This window comes from Chelonia mydas, chromosome 7, assembly GCF_015237465.2.
Source record: "Chelonia mydas isolate rCheMyd1 chromosome 7, rCheMyd1.pri.v2, whole genome shotgun sequence".
In the NCBI taxonomy this organism is placed as follows: Eukaryota; Metazoa; Chordata; order Testudines; family Cheloniidae; genus Chelonia; species Chelonia mydas.
Window position 1 is genome coordinate 9,215,197 of NC_057853.1, and position 26,912 is coordinate 9,242,108.

The 26,912-nt window shown below is 42.5% G+C and overlaps 1 protein-coding gene across 6 annotated transcripts in view; it reads left to right on the forward strand.

Moving 5' to 3' along the window:
• Window positions 1-26,912, forward strand: part of MITF (melanocyte inducing transcription factor) — a 162,339-nt gene that overhangs the window by 43,584 nt on the left and 91,843 nt on the right. The window contains exon 1 of one of the 6 annotated variants that reach the window (XM_037905756.2): window positions 25,876-26,045. The exons of the other annotated variants lie outside the window; for them this stretch is intronic. The gene's annotated coding sequence lies outside the window, so the exon portion shown is untranslated. Of the gene's footprint in view, window positions 1-25,875; window positions 26,046-26,912 lie in introns of those variants that run through there. 6 annotated transcript variants of the gene reach the window in all.

The following is a 26,912-nucleotide window of genomic DNA, read 5'->3' on the forward strand; positions in this document are numbered from 1 at the left end:
CAGCAGTATTTGCTCCAGTCCACTTCAGATGCTGGGTGAAATTCTCTACTGGTGTAGCTCCATTGTGATAAATCAACCTATGCCAGCCTACACCATGTGAAAACTTGTCCTGTTATTTTAGACTGAAAGCTCTTCATCATACAGATCATCTTTGCTGTCTGTAGAGCATGATGAACCATCACTAGGTTTCCTAGGTGCTACAGCTGTACAAATACATAACGATGATAGTGGGCAAACTTTGACATGTCAAGTAGAACTTCAGATTTTAAGGTAATTGAAAACAGAAATCCTGTCCCCAGCGTGAATTCTACTGGGTACTGAGAATATTTGGCCAGTGGGCACATTAAATGTCTATACTAATACAAGTAAATATACCCTAAAACCTTAGGGCTCCAAAGAGCATCACCAACTCTTAAGTGAGCATGTGCACGTCTTAACAGCCAAAGAGCCAGAATCGGTGTTGTGGGAGGAGGAGAGACGCAACAAAAACAAATAACCCCTGAAGAGAGTGACTCCTTCCCCAGTGCACTGGAATGGGAGTCTCCTGTGTCCACCTCACACACCGGTGTTCCAAGAAGCTTCATCTTTTTCCCCCCACAGTCCCATCTGCTGAGACTGAGAGAAAAAACTCAAGCTCATTTAGCCCGTGTGCACTGGGGGATTTTAAGAGATGTGGCATCAAATTTTTTGTTAGTGTGTTTTTTTTTTTTTAAACCCATCCCGTCCTGTTTCCTTTGTTCTTATTCTCTTTGTTCTTCAGTGGCTTCTTTCTGTCGCTGTTTTTCTGTCAGTCTTTCACTTGTCAGCTCTCCTTAAGACCTGTTTCTGCCCGTTCTCACCTTCTAGACATCTGGGAGCAAAGAATGTTGGCCATACTTATAGGATGGGGGACTCTATCCTGGGATGCAGTGACTCTGAAGACGTTTGTTGGTCATGGTGAATGATGAGCTGAACTTCATCTCACAGTGCAACACTGTGACCAAAAAGGCTAATGCGATCCTTGGATGCATAAACAGGGGACTCTCCAGGAGTAGTAGTAGGGGCTGTTTTACCCCTATATTTGGCAGTGGTGTCCTCTTCAGGTGCTCACAATTCAGAAGAAGGTTCAGAGAAGAGCCATGAGAAATGATTAAAGGATTGTCATATGTGGGCTTGGGAAGGAATTTTCCCCTGGGTCAAATTGGTAGAGACCCTAGGGTTTCTTCGCCTTCCTCTGCAGCATGGGTCGCTTACTGGTTTAAACTAGTTTTAAATGTACTAGAATTCTCTGTAACTTGTAGTCTTTAAACCATGATTTGAGGACTTCAGTAACTCAGCCAGAGGTTAAGGGTCTGTTACTGAAGTAGGTGGGTGAGGTTCTGTGGCCTGCAATAGGTAGGAGGTCAGCCTAGATGATCATGCTGGTTGTTTCTGACCTTAAAATCTGAGTCCTATGATTAGAAAACCTGCTTCATAGTGATAGATTCAAGGAGCTCAATCTATTTAGCTTAACAAAGGGAAGGTTAAGGAGTAACTTGTTTAAAGTCTGTAAATATCTATATGGGAAATAAATATTTAATAATGGGCTCTTCAGTCTGGTGCAGAAAGATATAACAGGGTCAAGTTGCTGGAAGTTGAAGCTTAGATGGATTCAGACTGGAAATAAGGCATACATTTTTAATGGTGAGAGTAAATAACCATCGGAACAATTTACCAAAAGTCGTGGTGGATTCTCCATTACTGATGACTTTTAAATCAAAATTGGATGTTTTTTTTTCTGAAAGATCTGCCCCCAGAATATTCTGGGGGAAGTTCTCTGGCCTGTGATAACAGGAGGTCAGACTAGATCACTGTGGTCCCTTCTGGCCTTGGAATTGATGAATAACCTTCATCCCACCCCCATACAGATCCCCCTTGAGCTGCTCTCCTCCTCCTCCTCTCTGCTCCTTCCTCATGTTCTCATGGAGTTCATCCCTCTTCCTTCCCCTCATGCTTCTCTCTTCCTTCTGGAAATTGTCTACTGTGTGTCGTCCCCCCCCACACACAGACTCTCCATACTCTGACACTTCCATTACCCTCCTCCATTTTACCCTTGTGTGATGCTGTATGATTGAATATGACCATTTCCAGTGACACCTTAATACCTCTCTTTGACCTCCTTCATGCTGCAGAACCTCCCACCCCCTTTCTCACTCTTTTATATGGTCCCCGCAAATTCCCTCAAGGTCTGTTCCTCCCTCCGGCACCTCATCTCTCCATCCCACTTTCCTCCTTCCCTGCTGTCTTCAGACTCGGCACCTCTCTCACACTCACCCCCTCATACCACAGGGGAGTGGCAGGTTCCTCTCATCCCCTGTGCCACTCCCCTCTTTCCTGCGGATGTGTCTCACCCATTTCTTTCTCCTCCTGCCACGCAGTACTGGAACTAGAGAAGAGGACTTCCCTTTGCTCAGTGAGGAGAGCCAGACCCTGCCATCTGTGGAGGCAGGAAAGTGATCCCTGTCCCCTCAATGTCTCTGTAGTAATGGGCCAGGGTGTAAGACATTTATTTTAATGCAACACCTATGCAAGCAACAAAACGCAGTGTTTACTTTGCTCCCAGGAGAGCATTAGGAGTGGGCCTGGCTTCTGTGCTGGTGGCTATTCCTCAGCCCAAAGTGGGGGTGTGATCTGTTAGCTAGCAGGCAATGGGTATGGCTCAGCCCCAAGCCAGATAATGGATACACTGCACTTAGCAGCACACACTATGGACCCCACCGTATTTACCTGGAGTCCATCTGGAATCATTCAGTTGGTGACTTGCCCCAAATGTGCAGCCAACCCCACTATACACCTTTGCTTTTGCTGCCACCCACTGTGTGCCTCCATCAGGGGAGGGTAAGGACTCCAACCGTAGTGACTCACTTTAACCGTGTTGCCATGATACAATAAAGGAAAATTTGCCAACTGAATTAGAAGTGGCAGCTTAACTACATGGAATTTTTCTTTCTTGTTAATAAAGGCTTCATTATTTTCCCTCTGAAGCAATAAGCATAACTAAGCAGAGTTTGTGTGGCTTCTAAGAGTTGGACCTTTGTAATGTGTACTGAAAAACAGCCTATTAATGTTTCCATGGTTAAAATAACTGTTTAGATGAAAGCCTAATTGCTCTATAACAGCAAGGATTTTCTTGATTATACAGCCAGTGTAAAAAAATCTTCTCTTGCACTGCTGACACTGCTTCATCTCTTGATGTGCTACTGGAGCATGCATTTGAACATTACGCTCGACGTGGCCTACCAGAAAACTTGCCAGTGCCACACTGGCTCTCTTTGTGGTACTTACTTTTAAATTTAATTAAAAGAAACCATCAAGACTGGTAGGCCTAGAATGTGACCTGACTGTTTTTGTGTCTTGGTAAAGCTTGTAATTGTCGAGCGCCCTATTTCTCTCTAAGCCAAACAGTAAAGCAACAAACCAGCGTACATGTGGAAACGGAAAGAAATGTCAGGAAGGAAAAAGATTGCACTTTAGAGCTTTCAAAGGATAAATAAGTGATAAGGTTGCTACGGGCATGATCCCAAGTGTGGGGAAAATACCTGGATACGATGCCCTGTTAAAGCTGAAGGGTAGTGAATGTGGTCTTACAGTGGTCATGAAATCAGTTAGTGTGACAGTAGAAACAGGAAAATCTAATAAGGTAGCATTAGTTTGTAACGTAAACTCAGGTTGGTAGCATCTGATACACTGAAGAAGCTGTTGAACTGCAATAATGCTTTAGTGCAATAGTAACAATTCTGACTTGAGTCGAATGATTTTGTTTTCGGGGTTTCCTTGTTTGTGACTCCCTTAGTTGGTGCTCTGAATGCATGCTGCAATCTTTTGTTCTGATCTCACCTTGCTGGTGAGAAATGTCTGTTTGTAGGCTAGACCTATAATGTACATGTCTACAGTGGGGTGATGATGCTTTGAGGTTGGCTAAGGTTTTCTTCTCCTTGTGGCACCCTCTGCCTATGCAGGCATATAAGAGTCTTTCCTGTAACCCATATTCATTGACATAATAACTTGACACCGTGAATCGTGTCAGATTGGCTCTACAAAGCTCTTAATGCATTTACATGGTCCAATTAGAAGAACACAAAATAGGTCACCGGGAGTTTATCGTTAGCAAAATAGTGAGCCATTATTCCTGTTGTACTGTAAACGTGCTTTACTTCAACAACTTTTATTTTAATACTCATCAATGTCACAGACAATGGCACTTTCTATCCCTTTATTTAGCAGTTGCTGGAGGCACCTACAGTGTGCTACTTTCCTCCATATGAACAGAATTGCTTTTGGCCATGTGTGTTACAAACTTTGGTCAAGTGGGATTGGCTAGGGTTACCATACGTCCATATTTTCCCGGACCTGTCTGGCTTCTTGGTTCTTAAATCGCCGTCCGGGAGGAATTTTTAAATATCTAAAAATGTCCACGATTTTGCCGTTACTATTTTTCCCCAAAGAAGAGTTGATCATTCAAGAAAGAGCGTGAATGTTGATCACTTGAGAGAGTGCCTGCTTTTCCACCCTAGCTCCCAGTGCTTGCGCTGCGAAACAGCTGTTTCGTGCGGCTGGGAGGGATGAGGGGGGTCAGGGGTGGGGATTTGGGGAAGGCATCCAATGGGGCAGGGAGGAGGCGGAGGCGGGGCGGGGACGGGGTTGGAATGGGGCCGGGGAAGGGGTGGAGTTGGGGTGGGGGAGCTTGAGCAAATATACCCTTCCCCCCCACCCCTGTGGAATGTCCTGTTTTTTTTTTTGAATGTTCAAATATGGTAACCCTGATTGCCGGGTGTATGGCTGACCAAGTTTGTATATCACTCAGGAGTGTGCATACTTGGCTGCTTGCATTGGTGCTGCATGTATTCACCAGGAGTGCTTGTGTTGATGTAAAGCATGGTGCACCAGGGTGCCAAGCATCGTCATCTGCAGCTTGCAGAGCTCTGCACTACTCTCATGAACACTGCAAATACAAGATGCATGATTTTCCTATATTTACAGATACTTAGGAAGTACCACAATAACTGGGATCTCTTTGAGGACTGAGGATTTCTTCAAAGATAGTTTGCAGAGGGAAATGAAAAACTTTTCGAGTTTGTTGGTGGCATTCACACAGCAACTGTAGATGGTGGAGTGCCACTTCTGGGTTCAAGAACCGAACGTGGATTGGTGAGATCACACTAATGCAGGTTTGGGGTGATGAGCAGTGGCTGCAGAACTTCTGGATGCAAAAGGCCACGTTCCTGGATCTCTGTGCCGAGCTCATCCTAGCCCTCATGCGCAGGACACCAGAATGAGAGCTACGTTAACTTTGGTGATTGCACTCAAGGAAGTGTGCAATGCCAGATTGCTATTCATCAGTCGGATATCATTTTGGAAAATCCACGGCGGAGGCCATTGTCGTGCAAGTACGCAGACCATTAGTTGTCTCCTGCTACACAGGACTGCTACACAGGACGGGGGGAGGGATAGCTCAGTGGTTTGAGCACTGGCCTGCTAAACCCAGGGTTGTGAGTTCAGTCCTTGAGGGGGCCATTTAGGGATCAGGGCAAAAACTGGGGATTGGTCCTGCTTTGAGCAGGGGGTTGGACTAGATGACCTCCTGAGGTCCCTTCCAACCCTGATATTCTATGCTCGGCAATATGTAGAAAATAGTGGATGGCTTAGCAGCAATGAAGCTCCCAAACCACAGTGGGACAATAAGTACTCTCCATGTCCCTAAGCCTCTGACTGCCAGATGCTGGGACTGGATGATGGGATGGATCACTCAAAATTGCCCTGTTCTGTTCATTTCCTCTGAAGCATCTGGCATCAGCCACTACTGGAAGACAGGATTCTGGTCTTAAATGGATCATTGGTCTGACCCAGCATGGTTATTGTTACGTTCCTATGGTGCACACATCCCAATTTAGGCACCAACCCGTCTTACCAGAGTAAATCAATAGAAAGGGCTACTTTTCTGTGGTTATGCAAGCATTGATGGATCATTCGGTACGCTTCACCAGTGTTAATGGATGCTGATCAGGGAAGGTGCATGACACTTGCGTCCTTAAGAACATAGGACTGCTCAGAAAGCTGCAAGCAGGGACATTCTTTCCCGACTGGCACATTACCATTGGTGATATTGAAATACCAGTAGTGATTCTGGGGGACCCAGACTGTCCCTTGCTCATGGAGCTGAACGCTGGCCACCTCAACAGCACCAAGGAAAGATTCAGCTACCAGCTCAGCAGATGCAGAATGACTGTTGGAATGTGCTTTTGGTAGATTGAAGGGATGCTGGAGCTTGTTTACTCACTAGATTGAGAAATTTTTCTCACTGAGATCCAATGGTTATAGCTGCCTGTTGTGTACTGCGTAATATCTGTGAGGCAAAGGGGGAAATGCTGCCAGTCGGGTGGAGGCAGAGGTGGAGCGGCTGTCTGCCAACTCTGAACAGCCAGACACAGGCTGTTACAGGAGCTCAATGTAGAGCTATGAGGTTGAGGGAGGCTTTGAAAAAGCACTTTAAAGATTAGCCACAGTAGTGCTGTCAGCTGGAGTGTTCTCCTGGCCTGGAGATTTGGCTGCTGCTAAGAATTGTGTAGTTCTTGCTTTACACGTATACATCTAGCTGGGTGTTTACCTGAATCTATGAATTCTGCGGTGCTTGGTCTGCATTTACAAGAACTGCTTACTTCGACTACCACTATGCATTCTGATAAAAACAGACAGATGTACCACTGGATTTACAGCATAAGGGAAAGATATGTTTCAGAGCTCCCTTCCTTATTCACATATACATTCTCTTAATAAGAAATGCTTATTGACACTTCAGCTTTGCAGCGCCTTGGCACAGCACTATTCTCTAGCCCCAGCAATGATGAGCGTGGCCTGCCATGGATGAAGGAGGGAAAGAAATTTGTTACATAAAGCTGTAAAAATTGTGTCCCTATTCTATGGGTATGAGTATAAGAAAATGGTACTGAAGGTTGACACTGTTTTTTCTCTAGGTGGTCGTGGTTTTAGCTAATATTTCACTCCTGAGGGTCACAGAGGCTTAGAGAACACAGCTGCTACTGGCTTCCTGAAATTGCCTGGGCCTGTATGCTACTAACTTGTTTACTCCAATGGTGAAAGCTGAGCTCATCTCAGAGTGGCATGGGAACGTGTCCTACCACGGAAGAAGAAATAAGGCAGCCATCCCTAGAAACCTTGGAGAGAATTGCAGAGTATGACCATGAAAGCTTCATCAAGATATTTCAGGAGGATAAAAAGGACATCCATATGCACTGTTCTGCAGGCCCCTCACTTCCTCCTCTATTCCAACAGGGGGGATGCAAAGCAGATATTTTTCTGCTCTGTTCATTGTATGAATAAAACAATGAAAAGTCTATACCTGTTTGTCTTAACTTTGGGATGGGCCTGGCACCATCTCTGAACTTAAATGTTGCAAGGAAAATGCATGCACACACTTCAGTTTCCTTCCCCTTTTATCAGACTCATCTGCACTAGCTTGGCAGGATTGGCTAGACTCTGGAGTCTCAAACAGGTCCTAACTCGTGGCATGGCTGGAGTCACCTGCCTCCTTTTTCCCCTCCCCCTCCCCCCTTTTCCACCTCCTCCTTGCTGTTCACAGCAGGGGTCTCTGTCTTGGGCTCTGCCAAGTACGGCATGTAGTACATTGTAGAAGTACCAGGTCTCTGGTGCAGAACCAGATCTGTTATTGTGTTCCCTGTCGCTGATGAAGTTCCTTTGCTTTCACAGAACACTGCTGCCAATTCCTGTCGTACCCCTTTGCCTGCACCCCCATGGAATCTCCTGGAAGATGCCTACCTTTCTACAGCTGGTCTGTAGCTTTGCTTGCACAACCTCTTCTTCCCACAGACTCAGGAGATCTAATACTTCCTGTCCACTACAGGCAGGAACGCGTCTAGTACCTCTCTATGTTCATGGAGACGGCGAGGTTGGTTTGGCAGTTGCACATGACAAGGGAGAGCTCGTAGGTGTGCAATTAGGAAAAGGCATTTAAGAAACACTCAAGAGTTTTAAAGCAGGGTGGGGTTTGACTTCTGGTCTCTGACTCTAGGCAGTGCACTTTAAAAGTGTGACCAGAGCTGTCACTGCCGCAGGTGTTGGGGCGTCGTGTGACCGCTGCTGGAGGACTGTTAGAGTTGACACAGATCAAGGAGTGTCTACGCTCCCACTGTGTTGACCTCGGTAGGTTGACCGTGACGCTATGCTGTTCAGGGAGATGGTTTTACTGCATCACTGTAATGGGGCGCTTGTGTTGGCCAGAGACACATTTTAGTGTAGACACATGCACAGATAGGTTGACGCAAGGAGATTTGTTGACCTAACTTTGTAGTGTAGACCAGGCTTTTGTGATTAATAATCCTTTTAAACAATTATGGCACACGCAAGTAACAAGACTGCCAGTGTCTTTGTGGGAAGGGGAAAGATGTTGGTGCCACTCCTTGGAAAACTTATCTTTTTTTAGAAAGTTGAAGAGATTTTTACCTCAGAATTATAAGTGTTGAAAATGGGGTGTTCCTGTTAAACAGGCCACCGCTTTCTTCGAGAGAAGGAAAATTGTGATCAAGGAAAAAATGAAGAGAAGGAAGTGGGGTAAAAGATCTGTGACAGAGTACTGGGGATCAATAGCTGAGCGAGCAGTCTGGTCACTTAAACACCAATTAATTCCTCACTTGGTGGACCTGATGGAGCTTAATTAGTGGATTAGAATGTGTTGGAGGACTAATGAGCAAATTGTCACATTAACGCAGGAGCTATAAGAAAGAAGGGACAAGCAGGAAATGCAGGGGGGAGAGAGGCTAGCTAGCAGAGCCAGAACCAGGAAGGATCTCTGGGTAGAGAGTTCTCTTCCTCCTTCTCCCTTTGGCAGAGAGCTGAGGAGAAAATGTGACTGTAAATAGTATGGTGTATGGATCAGCAAGTGGTGAGAAGACCTTATGTAAATAACTACCCCAGTGCAGTTTAACAACTGAAGGTTTCAGTCTGTGTAGACAGAGTAGAACAGGGGCAAGATGTCACCCTATAACTTCTGACCCATCTGCTCATTTCACAAATACCATTTTTTCTTCCTTATTTCTCTTATTCCACACTCCTCCCAGTTACCTTTCATCTCCTCTGTTTAAATCTTATACATGAAGCATCTCTGACCTCCATCCCTTTCTGGTGGGTGAAAATTTGTCTCCAGCTAGCACCCAGTAAAACGCTGGGGGAGCTGTAATGTTAACCAGGGCCACACAGTCAGATCCTTACTCTTACATCCACTTGTATGCCTGTACAGTGGAAGGGACACTGGCTTTTTAAGGCTTCATTCAACATAACCTTGCCCCCTCCCACACATGCAAGATGCACAATTCTCATCTATCTCGTAAGAATTTGGAGCTGAATTGAGCTTGTTGGAATTTGAATCTGTGGCTCCAGCATGTTGAAATCTGGAATTTTAGAGACGCTGACAGGGTGGGATATGGTTGCACCAAATCCTGACCTCCATTTTGTATTCTCCATTTTGTGCTAATGCTGAACACATCTAACTGTGCCCAAGGCAAGCTTGCTATGTTGTATTTCAGACAGTTACTCTTGCTGAGAAAGGAGCCTGATGCCTGGTTGGAGGTCTATCATGGAGCAATATAGGACCATCAACTAGGTCTCTCAACTGCTTGTCCAACTCCATGGAACAATGCATTTTCTACACAGGCGTGTTAGCATGGCTGGTAGATCTGCACCTTCTCAACTTGAGCACATGGCGAAAGGAGAGAGACTGTATTTAAGGGGAGGGAGGGTGCTTCTCTGAGTGGGGGAGGAGAGGCAGACCATTGCCACATAAAAGTAGAATGGCTAGGAGAGAGAAGGCAGGAGAGCCTTTGCTTAGCCTGAAATGCCGAGATGCCTCAGACACTCAGAAGGGGAAAGATCAGACGAGTGCTGTGTGTCTCTCAGGCCTTGTTTCTCCAAAGATGAAGTAACCCTCCAGTGCTGCTTAATAGTAAAGAGACTGGTTAAGAAATTAGTTTGCTAAATCTGTGTTTCCAACTTTCCTGCCATGTTGTCCCTGAAGGGATTAGATTAAAAGTCCTAGGTTCAACTCTCTGGAGGAGTGTGTATAAGCAACTAGGGGTCTGGGGAGGTCTGAGGCTGTGGTTCCAGGGCCTGGGGTGGCTGGATTGCAGAGTCCCACATCCCAAGGAAGGGCTCAGAGAGAAGGTTGTAACCTGGACATGTACCTTACATACAAGTGCTGAGAATGGTGCCCAGACCCAGTGGACTTGGAAGCATGTGAATCCTCTTTTAACTGACTTGAGACCCTCCAGTTAGGGACTGGGCCTAGTTGTGACAGAGGCTGCTAAGAAATTAGAGTCTACGTAATGCAAACACATACAAATTCTGTTGCGGGTTCTAGTGGTGGACCTATTGAAAGTCCACCATTATGTGGTATCTAAAGAAGGTAATTGGTACTTGAAGTGTCTCTCTCTCTCTCTCTCTCATGTTTTAAATTTATGGGTTCTGTTCCAGAGAGACACAAGAAAATGGAGTAATTATTGTGCTGGGTATAGAATGGGTGGAGTGGGGGTGTAGCGGGACTTGATGGCTGCCATCTGTAACTTTTTTTGCTTGCTGATGTCTTCGTTAACAAGTTCAGCGAGAACTATCCGGTAGCAATTTTATGTGGCTCATATCATGAATGGAACTTTTCTCAAAATCATGAATGTCAATTTTATTCTAGCAAGAGTGAAACTAATTCTTCAACGACAGTTTCCTAAGCCTTTAGCTGGGCTCGTTTTAAGAATGCTTTGAAATGTCACTCAGAATTTGATTATTTACGCTCTGAAAGACTGTGGTACCTCCCTTTTAATATTTTCTATTGATGGAAAGGACCATGAAACCAGCCAGGCTATGTGGGCTTATTGTTACGATCTTTCTGCTTATGTGCTTTATATTTTCTGGTAAGACTTAAAAATTAGTCAAAATAATTGATTGTAGTGTCATCACCGGCTCACGAGGTTTTGGTCAAAGTGACTCTTCAAAAAAAATGGAATGCTGCTGCAGTCACTCGTAGCTTGTATGCAGCTTGTAAACTTAGGGGCAGAAATGTTCAGTGCTTGGTCTCTGCCTGAAGATGAGTTCTTTTGGAATGGCTGAGCCATGTGAATGAAAGGACCATATTTGGAACAGTTTTACAGGCAAAACTGCTCCATCTTGAAAGGTGTCTTTTGGTATGGAACTAGCCATCCTCGAGGAGCAATCGTTTCCTTCTTCTGCAGGGTGTTTAGCTTTGTTTGCCCTGAGATCTGAACCTTTGAAGATGGTGCAGTGAGCATGCAGAAGAATTATGATGGCCTGTGGAGTCTTCAATTACATGATGACATACTGTTTTTCCCACAGGCCCTCTGCCTTATTCAGTGTTCAGGGTTGTCCTGCCTTGGGGTGAATTAGGGTTGTGCAGTGAAGGAAACTTTTGTTTGTAAGGATCCCTGCCTCATTTGTTGCAGAAATTGAAAGGGGCTTAGTGAGCAAGGCAGGGGATTGCAGGAAGAGAGGATAGTTTCATGGTTATGTCAGCTGAATGAAATGGATTCCCTCCCTGCCTCTGCCACAGAGTTCCTTTGTGATGCTAGCTAAGTCACTTAAGGCAGACTTTTCACAGGTGGTCACTAGTTGTGTGTTCCTTTCTTTCTAGGGGCCTGATTTGGTTCTCTAGGGTCTGATTTGCAGCAGTGCTGGGTGTTTACAATTGCAGCTGAAGTTGGTGGGAGCTGTGCTTGAACATATAAAGTGCTATAAACTGTGTACTGTGAAAAATCAGGTCATAGGTGGCTCAAAATCGGCACCCCAAATTACTGAATACTCTTGACCTTTAAGCTTGCTTTGCCTAAAATTCCATTTGTAAAATGGAGATACTTCCGCTCACTCATCTCACAGGAGTATTGTGAGACTAGACTCATTAATTTTTGTGAAGCACTCTGACACCATAGCGATGAGCACCATAGAAAATCCTATGAGGAAATTAATAGTTCTGTCTTCAGAGTATGGTTTGAATAGCGTGCAGTAAGTAAGGCCTGGGGCCACTCATTGAGCAATGGGAAGACAGAATACTGAATAGATGTTAATTCAGTGAGCGGTGTCCATTTGGTGTACATAATGAGACAGGCGCTGTGTGGGAAAAAAAATATGATCATGTAATTAAAGATTGTATCATACTGCATATGTGCAATGGGGATAAATTAAGGTTGCCCAGGCAATTGTCATTCTTACATTTCTTAACTTTTGTGAGCTTAAGTTTGCAACTGTAATGTTCTTTTAATGTAGTTTTTTTTGTGTAATTTCCTAGTTTTTAAAAAAAAAACCACGCTGAAAAAATAGATACCACTATCTGGCATCTTACGACGCTCTTAGTAGGATGGTACCTTTTAGATCCAAAACTGAGACTTCTTCTGCTTGAGCTAATGAAGTAACTGATAGAGGATGACAACCTACTATTGCTGTGTGGACTAGCACTAGAGGGGAATGAGACACTGTGCCTGTGCTCTAATAGGCGCAGAGTCTTCTGTCACAAGTCTGTGCTCTACTGCACCACAGTCTCCTTGTCCCAGTCCCATTGTCTTCACCTAATTAGTCTGTCTCTACTCATCAGTCTCCTTGTCCAGTGAGTCCTAATCTCACCCCAGCAGGTTCCCAGTCTCCCTCACTCTACTCTATCCTGTGGCCCCTTATCTCCAGACTGCTTGCCCAGCCAGTCCCAGGTCTCTCCCCAATTCCTTGGTCTCTTTCCCCCACCCTCACCCATGTTCCTTGTTACCACTGGCTCAGTCCCAATCTCCTATCCTGGGCTTCTCATCCCATCTCCATGTCCTCATCTTCCCCCAGTTCCTTGTCTTCAGTCTTTTCCCAGCCAGCTTCATTCTACCCCACACTCGAGCTCCTTGTCAGATATTTCCTCTCTTCCACACCTCCTTTCCCCTGTTCCTCTGGTTCAGTCTTCTGATTCACCTCTCTGCCAGCCACCAGTCTCTGCACCTGTGTGCCCCCCCCCCCCCCCAACCTTGTTCCATCCTAATCCTCCTCTGCAATGCTGTAGGTCTGGCTCTTGTCCCCTCTGCATTTGAATCAGGCTGCTTCCTTCTCCATGCAACCTGTTTGCCAGCAGTAGGGACACTGAAAGCACAAGTAAGATGGGCTTCCTGCTGTCAGTTCCAGTGCCTGGTCTGGAGCAGCCAGCTTCACCCTGGAGCTCTGGACTCGAGGGGCATGCCCAGTTTTTCTATGGGGATGGCACATGCACAGCTTGGTCAACCTCAGGAACTGTAAGAGGCTCAGGCATGGCTGGTGAGGATGGAATCTTGGGAGATTTTAGCTGTTAAGATCTAGCAGGTCTCTACTGTGCATTTTCATAGGCTTATAACTTGGGTGGATTTTCACAGGGATGCCAAAAGGCACAGCCCTGACACAAAGACCACCTGTGCCCATTTTCCTCCACAGCATAGGGGCGCTAAAGGTTTCCAAAGAAAAGATGGCTAGAGAATTGAAAGATACATTGTCTTGCACTAATCTTGTTCTCAGAAATGGCTGAAATGTTGACTGAAACTTTCCAAAAGGAAAAAAAAATCAGCTGGAGGCAGACCCTTGGCATGGAAACCATTCAGCTCAAACGGTTAATGTCTGGCAAAAGTATAAGCAACTAAAAGCAGGGTCTTATAGTGGAAACTGTTGGGCAGCCTTAATAACAGGTTTGGCAACTAAAGGATAACTAAAGACTGCAGCATACAAGCAGGCAAAGTGAACATTGCCAATAGTTAAACGTGTATTTCCAAACTTTCTGGAGTGCTAAACTGCCATGTCTAGTCTATTAATTTTGTTGGTGGGTCTCTAGGTTGCTGTTGTATACATGCAATACCACTAAAACAGCAGGAGATCAATAGTTATCTTTTTGTTTGGCTTATACTTTATTTGATAGTGTGGTGAGCAGCATCCAATGAGATGGTGAGTGCTCTTTTCAGAAGTGTTGCAAAGACTTGCTGTCAAGATGGATATATTGCAGGAGTTCATATTTTGAGTGACATTGCCACATGGACTGTACACTCAAGTGGCTGTGACTACTGGCTGGGTAATCACATAACTAAAGACTGAGTCACCTTTGGGATTCAGTGTTTGTGTGTGGGAGTTCATTTTTTCTTTTTAGTTTCCACATAAGATCCACTGAACTACTATTAAAATATTGCTTGTTCTTTTCATGTAATAAAACAGTTCAATGACGCTTGTCAGACGAAAGCCTATTGAGAAGTGCTCACCTTGTGTTGTCCTCAGATTGTTCAGTCATTCTTCTGCTGACACACACTAGTCAAGCCTACTCTTGAACCTAAATATGTAATTTAATACACACATGAAAAGAACATGCTGGAGAGTGAAATGGTTTGTTTCAAAATGCTAAAGGATACACAAGGCAAGAATATCCAAGTTAGAGTCGTCAACAAAAATAAACATGACATTACCTTAGATGTGCTTGCAGTTCTGGCTCTTGTACGTCAGATCTTGTAAGCCAAATGATTAAAGCATAGACTTGCTAAGGGTATCAACAGATTTCTTAAACTTTCTTAGTAACATTAAAATACTCAGCTTTATGCTGCTTCACTGGTTAAGTCTAGTCTTATTCAGAGTCCAGGCATTTCTCTTTGCTGGGGACCTTATTTTTGTCTTTGCATCTTTTCTTTTCCGCCCTTAAAGCTGCCACAGAACAGGAAGACACTCCTATTCTTGTGTCCACATATGGAAAACCAAATACACACGTGATCTGTTAGCACAAGTACACTCAATTAGTACCCTAAGTAGCAATATCAGAATTGCAGGGGGAGTAGATAGTGACACCTGTATTTAGGTCACCTAACAGTTTCCACTGTAAAAGATTTTTGAGACGTCCTAATGCCTCCATTGTCTGCAGCAGGCCTTTGAAATTTAGCAGGGTCAAAGCCCTGAGGCTAGAGATGCCTTTAATTTGTCCCAGGAAATTCCAATCAGGATTTGCTGAGTTATAAACGGTTGAAAATCGTCATTTCCCTTCTCCTGCTTGCATTCCTCAGGAAAGTGTTGACAACTTGCCAAAACATTAACTGACCAGAGATAATGTATGTAGGGGGGAGGGGAGGCACACTGGGTCACATGCCCATGGCCAGAGTTGCTGCTTGGCTTGTACTGCGCATGCTCACGTGGACAGCATGCTGCCCTAGTAGGATTGCTAAGCCTCCAGGATTGTCCTGGAGTCTTCAGGAATTCAAGATTAACATTCAATTAAATATTGTGTCATGTGATGAAACCTCCAGGAGTACATCCAACCAGAATTGGCAACCCTATGTCCTAGTACAAGCTGGTTGTTACTGGAGCAGCTACGTCAGAGATTGGTGAGTGAGGGGAGGGGCAGGTAAATCTAGGCTGCTGGAGCCCCCCAAAAAGGAAAAATGTAAAAACCCAAGTTTTATGATGTGCAACAGTCACTTATACAGATTTTCTGTGTATGGACGTGAGCTACATTGAAAGAACATTTAAACTGGAAAGTTAAATACTTGGAAAAAATTTAAAAATGCCCAATTTAAGGTTACTCATGAAACCTTAATTCTGACCCCTTGTACATTTATAATACAGGCTTTAATTACATGATGACATTTTTCCCCCCGGACTCCTGGCTCATTCAGTGCACCGTGTGGATGCAGAAGGTGTCAGAATTAAGGTTATATAGGCACCTGTGCATCTGGCATATCCTAACTGGAGTTCTTGACTTTGCAAATTAAATAGTGTGCTTTTAACAGATTTTTGTGTATAAAGAAAAAATGTATTACGTACAAACTTCTAAAAAGAATTGTGTATACATAGGCTATATCTTGGATGGGAGACTTGTGTCTGGACCCACACCTACTAGGATGCTTCAGCTCTCATTTTTATTGAAATAAATAGTTCAGATTTATTGGTCAGCATTACCTTCCCTTCTAAAACTGGGTGTTCTTTTTCTGCCTTCTTGAGAATAGGCCCAAGTTTGGATCTGTATTTTGCTGCAAGTACCTTTGTTGTGAAACAAATATCTTCACAAGTTTTGAGAAGCTGAAAATGACTTAGTAGTGATGTATAGTATTTAATTTTAACTTCTGCATTTGAACATGTACTGACTATATCTCTCTAGATATACTGAAACATGGAGCCATATGTGCAAAATTTGCATCTCTGTTTCTAGTTTGTGATCAGTTTCTAGAAGAAATATTTGAGAATGTACTTGTGAGGAAATACGAGGAATTGATCGCATTCTCTCCAGTCCCATGTTTCTTAACTAAGAAAAGTAATTCTATACAAGTCAGTCTCCTGAATTGCTTTGTTTTGCAGAAATGGCTTTTGCTAGCAGTCTCTCTTCCATGTTTACTCCTAGCTATATGAAGAAACATCTGGCATATCTGGTCATGTGTCTAAAGGAGTTCTGGAAAAGCCCCTGCAGCACTTGCAGCATATTCTTAGACTACTGAAAATACTCATCCAGTGTCACATTTTTGTTTCCTTGTTCCTTTCTGCGCACGGGATAGCAAGCAACACCTTCTGTGAATAGTCATTTATCTTCTGCAATAGGTTTTTAAAGTGAATTTAAAGTCATGAAAGATGGCAGACTGATTATTGAGAAGACCATAAACCCTCTTTTTGACCCTAGAATAGGTACAGAATGGACAGCAGCAATATAAGACTATCATGAATATCTTGCCGGTGCTGATGGGATGCTATTTCCAGGGAAACCTTGTGATAACTAGCTGCAAGGCAGATGGGTACGGAAAAGTCATTAATGTTGTTCTGGTGACCTGTGTTCTTACCTACGTTGTCCCAAGCTTTCCTTTGTTCCTCAGTTGATTTCAGTGCAGTTGAATATAGGTAATTCATAATAAAAGGGGCGGGACCAGCTCATTACCTGATATTGCTGTGTGATACCTCTTCATAAGGAAGCTCTGTCACCTCATGTGTATATTCCAAATCTCATTTCTAGTTGGTGGGATAGAGGTGAGAAAACTAACCGGCCTAACTGAACTGTTGAGCCTCTGATACTGTTTTAGGAAGTGGGCATATCTTAATGGATTACAATTATTGTACTGCAGAAGCAAGGTGAGTGAAGTCAGGTGTAGTTTGGCTGAGGCTCTTCCGAAAAAACTCCTGCAACAAGTGATGATTGAGGGTTGAATGGTCTTTGAGAGCTCCTGTGCGAAGGACAAAACTTCCAGCAAGGACCTCAGGAACTCGCAGGGTTTGTGAATGGGGATTTGTTCTGATGTTGGTCACTCTGGTCGTGGGTTTACCTTCCCAGGTTCCAGGCCACCCCATCTCTGGTGAAAGGTTTGTTTTGTTTCCTAGGTTTGCTATGGGTTTTCCAGATCATTGAATGCGCTCTTGATGAAACGAAAGATACACCTTGTCAAATGAGGCCTACATGAGTAATTCAACATGGGAGAGGCCTAATTTCTTATAAAATGGGATTTGGGAGGTAACTAGATCTGCGGGCTGAAAACAGGATGTTTGTGCTAAGAGAAGTAAATGTGTCAGTAAACTAAAGGACAGAATGTCTGAGCTAGCTAAGATAAGAGGGGAAACACCCAGAAAACCATTTACTAAGAACAAAATAACAGTGGACAAGAGAAGTCGGGAATGTAAACGTGAGGTAAAGTGTAAAGTCAGACACGGAGAGTGCATGGACTGAGTGTGCTGTACAGGGACTGGTTTCTGCAAAATAACCAAGCCAATCCCAAAACATGTAATCCAATATATAGTGAACGTAACATGATGTGTAGACTTATATAAAGGAAGGGGTTTCTGTGTAACTTTGGATCTGTGATGTACACTGCGTCCATCCCATACGTTTGAGTGTTATCAACTCAGCATAGCGTTGCTGTATGCCAAATAAAGATCATGGAGCGACAGTCTGGAGTTGAACCGAGTTCTTGGGAAGCTGAGTGGAAAGAGGTCTTGAAGGAAATCCTGACATACCTGACATAAGGTGTAGAGAATTCTGGATGTGCTGTGCATTTAGTTTCTGTGAGGCAGGTCTTTAGTTACCTGTGGTTGTGGACTGCAGGGTGTGGTTGTTTTTTTGTTTTTGGTTTTTTGGTTTTTTTTTGTATGAAAGAGAAATTACCTCCTATTTGTCAGTGATGCAGACTGGGAAAAAGAAGTTCGGAACCAATATATTTTAGTGTTTTTGTTTAATGATAAATAACCACAAATATGCTGTGCCATGCAGGGTGTTCTTAAATTGGAATTACTTGTCACCAGCAGAGTCTTCTTGCAAAAGAGGTGTCCCATTCTGCTTTTTCCAACTACTTCATTTCCTTGAAACTGGTAAACAATTTTGTGGTTGAGCACTGTTCCAACATAACAGGTAGGCACAATTCCCTCTTTTAATTAGTATGCTACAGAACTAGTGTATTTGAGAAGGAAGGGCTGGATTCCTGTCCAAGTACTTTGGAAACTCACTTTTGCTTAAAAGAACTTTTCAGTTACTTACCAGACCTCTACAGCTAGGTTGGGTTTGATAATTTGTAAATAAAATGATTACAATGAAGGTTTCTCCCTTGAGCAGCGTTCTGCACTAGGTATGCTTGTGACTTGGACAAAATGTGCCTATAGGCCAACCGCTTTATTCTGGCTACCTTGACAAAATATGGGTTTTGATGGTTTTTAGCTACGTAAAGATTTGATACAAGGCTTTAACATAGTTGACCGAGTTGCGCTAATAGGTTTTGGGTAGTGGTAAAGAAGGCCAGACCCGTGAGTCTCTAAAAATGATTAATACTTCTAGAGACAAGCTTAATTACAGGGAGTAAATAAGAATATTTAGCATGATGCCTGAAGGTTGGGCCATGTGAGTGACTGCCTGTCATGTGCGTATAATATTTGGTATCTGTGTGGCTCTAAGTTTACGTACATTGTTGACTTGCCGCTAGTCAACATTATCTCTTTACGGCTAAAGGCTCTCATTGCTCATCTCATTTATGAGTAGCTGAAGCCTTTTACATTTGGATTTATGAAATGTTCCTCTCCTGTGCTTTGGGTGAATTTACAAATACCTCAATACAGAATCACATAAATCTAGACTGAACAGACATCCAAAACCAAACTTTCTCCAGTAGCATGACCCATTGTACCCAATCACTTCCCCTCTTGCCCAATTCTCATCTCCTTTGCAAAAATATAAGGGGACTGTGTAGTCCTTGCGCTATGGCCTGAAGGTCAACAATACTTTAGGATCTGACAGGCCAAGTGGAGAATCACGATCCAGAGCGGAGGATCATTAGGTTCTGATTTTATCAGAGCACTTTTTTCTGGTTCCCCAGGTGGTGTTTTTATAACTAGGGAAAACTTGCTTCCAATCTCAGCAAATTTGATAAATCTTGGCACAGAAGAAAAATTAATTTGGCCTGTTCCCAGGAGCTGAGTTTAGGTAATATGGTTATGCTTGAGAGTCGTTAGTGATCAATCACTGCAGAGTGTTTGCTTCACTTCCAAGCTCTAGTGTATAGTCTGGTAACTCTGGATGCCACGAAAAATGGAGCCGCTGCTGTATAGCCTGGAAAATACAGGGCACGTGCAACTGAGACCATACTTGGATATGTACATGTACAGTAAGGTTGTGTAGACTGTGTCCTTTTTAACTATTTATATGCTATGCAGTTTTCCACATTCTTGCTGTTGGAGTTTTGTCACTGAATATTTTCCAGGACTAATTTTTTCTAGTAACACTTTTTTGGGGTTTTTTTTTTTTTTCATTTCATTTCATTTTTTTTTAATTGAAGCGGAGTCAAAAATAGGAGCAGTTTATTCTCCAAAGAGGAAACAGATTTCCACAAGCTATGAAAATTGGAGATTGGTTTTTCAACCCCAAAGATAGCACTTAAAGGCCTAATAAACCCACTCTATTAAACAAACACACACATAAGTGTGATGTCCTAGCTATATGCTGCATTTGGATTTGAATACATCAGAATAAACTAGCTAAAAATAATGGTGACAGTGTTGGAATTTTCACTGTGTCTTTTTTGTCAGGCTTGAATCATAAATTCTGAAGAAGAGCTAATGAGATTTTTTTTTTTCTCAACCTTAAAATCAAATTGGTGGAATTGGTGTACTAACAGATTGCAGATCAGTCTGAGACTTTGCAAAGCAGGCTACAAGCTCTACACCTAACTCATTTTGTAATATCTCTTTGTTGGACCATTTCCTGTGACATTGTCTGCATTGGTTGAAGTTAATTACTTTCAAAATTAAATACTTCAAACTGTGTAGCCGTAACAGTTGTTACAACAACAGCTGACACAATCTTTACTGTTTTTCAAACTGCAAAAGTTTTTCCAGTGTGTAAATATTATCCACTAATGCATGGTTCTCGGTTACTTCATCTACATATCCGTTTGTGTCTGACTGTTTAATGGAGGAGTGTGATTGTGGCTAAGCAGACAGCTATTGCAATAAAACTTGCGTGTTCAGTGTTGCCCTCCATTGGATGAAATTTTGGTTCCATTGAGGTCAGTGGTAAAACTCCCATTGATTTCATTGCAGCTAAGATTTCACACTGGTTTTGAAAAAGCTCCATGGAGTTGCTGCTCCTAAACTCCTCTCTGACCTTCTACCACCTACTCACCCTTATACACACTTCCTCCCAGTTTGTCTCCTGTCCATTTACTCTGTATGGGCTGCTCCTGTACTTATGCTGCCCCATATATGAAATTAGCTATGAGTCACTATATTTCTTTAAAAATCTTGCACTGTCACCCGCCTACATCTGAATCTGATGCCCCAGTCCCTTGATTGTAACTAGTCTCTGAGCATATTTACCAGCCTTTTACCTCTTGAATATGTTTCAGGTTTCTCTTTTTAATTCACTTGATCTTCATCTATTGTCTTTTATTTTTTTCCTTTCTGCCTCCGACCGTCTCCACAGTCAGCTCTGTAAAGATCCCCTCTCTGCTTTACGTTGCCACTTTGTAAAATGTTTTCAATAAAGCTGGTCAAAAAAATGTTCAACAGAACGACCTTCAGTGCAGGTTAATAAATATCCACAATGTTTCATGGGAACATGTTGATTTTTGGCTGCTTTTGACTGAAAAGACAAAATATTTTGGTTAGATTTTTATACAAAAATGTTTATAATATATTCAATACAAAAGTCCATTTCAAATGAATTGAAACAAACCGCTGTTAGTCCTGAACGAAAACTTTTTGGAATTTTCACTTTGCAGGAAATTTCTACATTTCAGCTTTTTGTTCTGATTGGCAACAAACAAAAACAGGAAATGTTGGAATTTCCTTCCAGTTCCTGACCAGCTCTGACTTTCACATACTTTGTATGGAAGGCTGGAGCTTTTTTTCCCCTTTTTCTTTTTCTTTTTTTAAGGTGTTTTTTCAGAAACTCTCTTCAGTTGTTTCCTAATTTTAAATTAGGAAGCATATAAACAAAAGAAGGCTCTAAATGTCAATTCAGATCTCGTGATGTCTTGTTTTCTAAAACACTGAGGAAATATATGGAAAGGCACTAGATACGTTAAGAGAATGATGATGGAATGTGGAAACCATCACCTATGGATCAAGATGTTCACATTTAGCCTAGTGATCAACAGCCGTTCCAATCAGACAGGTGTCTAGCCTTTGTGGAATGAGTTCAGTATGTAGTGAGCAAACAGATTGGTTGAATCTCTGAGAACAACATCCTTAGGAAGAGGAATGTGTATAATTTTATTCGGAATATTGTCATTATTCTCTGTGGTGATTTCTGTCCATTATTCTGTTCATTTAACAAGTTTTTAGATTAAATCTGACTGGTCAATGGTAGTATGTTCCTCTTTCCTTTTTTACATTTTATGTTGAGTTGTGATGATTCTGTTGTTATTCATATTGTTGGCTGTTCCCTTTTTTAAGATGTAAATCTTTCCCAGACTAGTTCTGTTTCCAGAGTGAATAATGTAAGCGTCTCTCTTGTTAGTGCAAGAATCTAAAAGTGAATCACTATCATAGCTCTGTTTTTGTTCTTATTTTGATCAGTATTATTAAACATAACACCTAAATCAGATTTTTCACAGCAGAGAGAGTTATGTCCTAGTAGACTTTTAAAATAACATTATTGTAATTACTACACTGCTGGTGTCCCTGCATTTTCCATCTATTGTCAGCAGTCCATTCACAACTACAGTACTGCTTGTTTGGTTTTCTATAATTACTCCCATTCTGTGCTTCTCTTTACACTTGCACAGATTCCTTCTGAGGCTGGAATCAAGATCAAAATGTTGGTATTCTAAGTTCTGAAACCAAAAAAAAATAGTTTTTACAGTAACTACCCTTTGATTGTATATCCAATATGTGCTTTAAGAATCTCATCTCAGGATCTAGGTATGATATTTTGCCACTTCTGCACTTCAGTTTCAAGTATCAGATAATTTGGTTCCATTTTGGAACGGATTTCATTTTTAATACTCTCATCTAGTTTTAAAAATCAGTCCAAAGCTTTCTTACTGCTTTTAAGCTCTTTGTGCAGTAATTTTTTAGCCTTCATGTTTTGTTTTTTGTACATTGCAAAGCATAATGGGGCTCATGTTTGGTGCTGTATGTGCTAATAAACAGTGAGCTAAATCATCTCTTTTGAAACTCATTCAGTTCCAGTGGAGTTACATGGGAATGAATTTGGCCCAATAATTCAGCTTCCTGTTGTGCAACAGTGGTACTCTATTATCACATCGTACTGTGAAACAGTAAAAAGTACATTTACAAATGAATAAAGAACCTTTTTATGCCTCAGCAGAAGTCTTTATAGAAGGTAACATGTATTTGAGCCAAATGTCATGGAGTAGAAATTGGAAATATCAATACACTAGTGTGATGAACTGGAGCTATGTCTGCACAGCTTATGCATTCTGATTGATATTGTGATGTATTATGGGAAAAAAAGATCTGTATCATCTGTGCCTACAGGTATGTGGATATACCATTGCTGACAGGCCCTGTAGGAGATACGTACCAGGACAGGGACAATGGGAAACGCTTAATATTAATAATGGTACTTAAACCTCGTGGAATGTTATGTTAAAAAAGCAGCTGCATCCTTAGATATTTTTTTAAGCTGTTTCCTCTGAAGGGAGGGTGTATGTAAGTGCAGTGGAAAGTTACCAGGAGGAGAACAAAAGAGGCCAGGTGACCAGAAGAGATTTAAATGAAAAGCCACACAGGAACAGAGGGGGCCAGATGTCAAGAGGAAGCATGGGGCAAGGGAGAGCAAAGTCACAGAAGCTGAGGAAGGTGACTCCAGGAGGGAGAGGCCACATAGCAGGTAGCAGCCGCATGGGGAAGGGAGACCTGCCCACTTTCCTGAGCCCAAAGGACTTGGACCTCAGCCCCGAGACTGCCCTGGAGTGGTAAGATTGAGGCAGGGACATGCGTTTTAGTGTTCTGTATGATTTGTACTCTCCTGTGCTTGCTTTACATGATTAAGTGTAAAAGAGCATAAAAGTGTTAGTGCAAATTGTCGCTCTGTATTTAACTGCTTCACAACTACTGCTTTCCCTTGTGGCAGTCTAGTTAGACTAGAAGCTTCACACCTTTCAGGTGAAGTTCTGGGAGAGCCGTATGTTTAAGTAAGTTGGGGTATCTTGGGAGTTAGCGTTGAGGAGCCCCATTTCTGAGAAGGGGTAACAGACTGCGAGTCGGTGCCCAAGGAAAGTGCTAAGGGAGGAACCCAGGGGATCCAGAGAACAGAGGCTTGGATTCTTCTCACAGCAGTCTTAGAGGAAGGCCAGGAGAGGGTGCTTGCTAGCATCTGTGACAACTAGTGAAAACTTAATTAACCTTTTAAGAAGGATAAAGGCCAAGATGATCAATAATGACACATGATTTTGGGTGCTTCCTTTTTCAGGTGCCCAGTTTGACACACTTTAAAGTGGCAGGCCTGTGTGCTCTCAAAATCAGTCCCTTTGTAAAAGTGTCAATTTGTGTACCCAAAATGAGTAGTTGCTCTTAATTCATCTTGCCAAGGGGCCTGAGGCAAAGCCCGTTGGTGTCAGTGGGAGTCTTTCTGCTGACTTCAGGCAGCTTAGGACTAGGCCCTAAAACCTTATTGCAGTTTATTTAAATACAGGGCTATGCTAAAAGTAGGAGCTTTATGAATGAAGTTTGATGACTGATTAGTGTGACTTGGCTGCTCAGGGAATAGCTATGCTTCCATTCCAATTCAAGAGAAATCAGCTTTGTACAGACCTGAAGGCATCTAAGTATACCCAAAGTTTTATCTGAGTAGATAGTCATGCACCATGTTCTGTCTTTGTTCAAAAATATAGTGCAATATGTATGAAATATCTTTAATATGTACTTTCATATCATTAATTGTGTCCGAGTAAGAAAGAATTGTCCATCTTTAACTCCACTGTTAAAGAACTGAATAGCAGAATGCAACAGTTCCAAGTGTGCCGTGTGAGGCGCTCCCAATTCTATAAAGGGTTTACAGTAACGCCCTAGAAAGACCACTTGAACAGGTCCTTCCTAAACTGGGAAGATGTCAGAAACCTTCTGGATGAATCAGCTAGCTCAGTCAGGATGCAGACCTGTCAGGAAAAAGGATCACTTGAAAGGCACATCTCTCTATTGTGCCCAGGCGTTCCTGTAATTGACTTGGGGATAATCCGTATGGGTTTAATGAAAGGGTTGTTATAATTGATGAATCATACCCATGTTTGTGCAAGAAAGGCTTTTGCCATGGTTTTCCCACTATCATTTCACAGCTTCTCTTCTCTTCTCCCTCTCCACCCCCGTCCCCCTCCCCCACTTGACGGCTTGCTTGCTCACACAGCATGATAATAGTTGGAGGACGGGTTTAGTCACTTCAGTCTCTGTTATTGTTTAATTGGACAAGGTGGATGAGTTAATATCTTTCATTGGGCCAACTGATATGTTCTGGGATGCAATCCAGACTGGTGAAAAGTTGTCACCTCTTACCTTATAACCCTTAAGTGCCTTCAAGCTTTGTTACTCTAGCGCTCTGCTTGGAATGCCCACAGTAAGTAACAAGCATGCACTTTATCTCTATGTATTGGGCAGCCCTGGTCCAACTCTTTAGATCCAGGAGCCTGCCTGTAATGCCACCTACTTCCACTTAGTCTTCACCAGCCTTAGTTAATGTCTGGTAAGGTGATAGTAGCTCACCCACCTCATCTGTCTGATATCTTGGGACCAGCACAGTTACAAAAACACTGCATACGTTGGTTAGTTGGAGAGTTAAGCATGCCTGTGATGAGCAGACTGGCCGAGTCACTTACAGTAATGCCTCTACTTTCCTTTTTAAAATTCATTATTACTATTTATTTGTATTATCCTAGCACCTAGGAGTCCCAGACATGGTCCAGGATCCCGTTGTGGTAGGTGCTATATAATCTTTCTGGAATTCCAAATACCAGAGGTCCCTGAGTTGGAAAGCTGAGATCTAGGTTTGGATTCAGACTTTTCCCCCACAAAGTTCAGGGATCACCAATGGATGAAACAGAGTTTAAGCAGAACAACCGAGTTGTTTTTCTCTCATGTCATCCCTTTATGTGAGGAGCAACTCCTAGTCAATGATCCAATGAATATCTGTGAAGTTAAGCATACGCATAACTGTTTGATGGGTCAGGGCCTAGTATGGTACAGGAAAACATTACTGGATCTGTGCAAGGAAATGTGTTTCATGCAGCATTTCAACCTCTAAACATTCTGAGTAGCAAAAGGAACAGAGCTATTATTAGTGATGATGAGTGTGGGACTTTCATAAAGTAGCAATCATTACTCATCTGTTTTCATTTGCAGAAGTTTTCTAGCAAAAAGCAGGCACAAATGTAATAGCAGAGGCTAGGAGGTGGATAGTAGGAGGGAAAAAGTGCTATCCATTTCTGAAAGCTAGTGCTTAGTAAGACCTTTCTGTGTAGCTTTGGTTTTGTGGCCATCAGAAACGCAGTTGATTGGGAACTCTTGCCTCACTGGGTCAAAAAGTTTAAAAAAAAAAAAAAAAAAAATGAATTCAGAGGGTAAGTTTTGAGTTTTTTTGTTTTGTTTGTTAGTGTAAAATATGGTGCTTTTGTATCAAACAACTTCTGTTTTGGGGGAAGCCATTCTAGCATGGTATTGTGTTTACATGTTCCTAACTCCTTGCCGTTAGTTGGTTTGCATGAAATGCATTAAGAACTAGAGTCTGGCTTGTACTGTGTATGGAGTTCAGATAAGGAAGTTGGTATATGAACTTACTCAAAAGTAGTGTCTGAACGGAAAGATAAGGGTGATAAAACTCTTGGAGGTACTTATGAGTGAATTGCTGGCTGCATCTTAAGGAGTTTTATTAAATTGTAAATCTTTCCTCCCTAGCCCTTTTTCTAAAATGGAAAAGGCCAACAAGTTTGCACAAGACCTTTATATGATCTTTAATGATCAGCTGTTTGGCTTCCATGTTTGACTAAAATATCCATTATCACTGCCTTTACTATTTAACTATGTATATTTGGAGTGATGCTGTCATGAGGTCATTTCAGGATAGACTCTCCATTGTATTAACTGAAAATTTGCATGCTGTGCTTTTCAACATTTTTGTGTGTGTGCTGAAGAGCACTGGTCCAAGTTAAGGAAAAGGTGAAATACTCCCATTGACTTCAGTGTACTTGGGCTTGAATCTGGAGTTACTAGGTCATTGCTGCACAACGTACTGAAAGTTAGTCTTAAACTTTCCATGGAGTTTCCAGTATAACTTGCACAAACCCAATAAAATCAAGGAACAGCATTTTCTCTTTCCCAGTAGTAAGATTAAGGTTTACCTTAGTCAGATTAATCCATAGGGTTATTATGCTTCTCTTAGTGAGAAATTTATTCACTTTTCATGGGCAACATGAATTGGGTGAACTAAT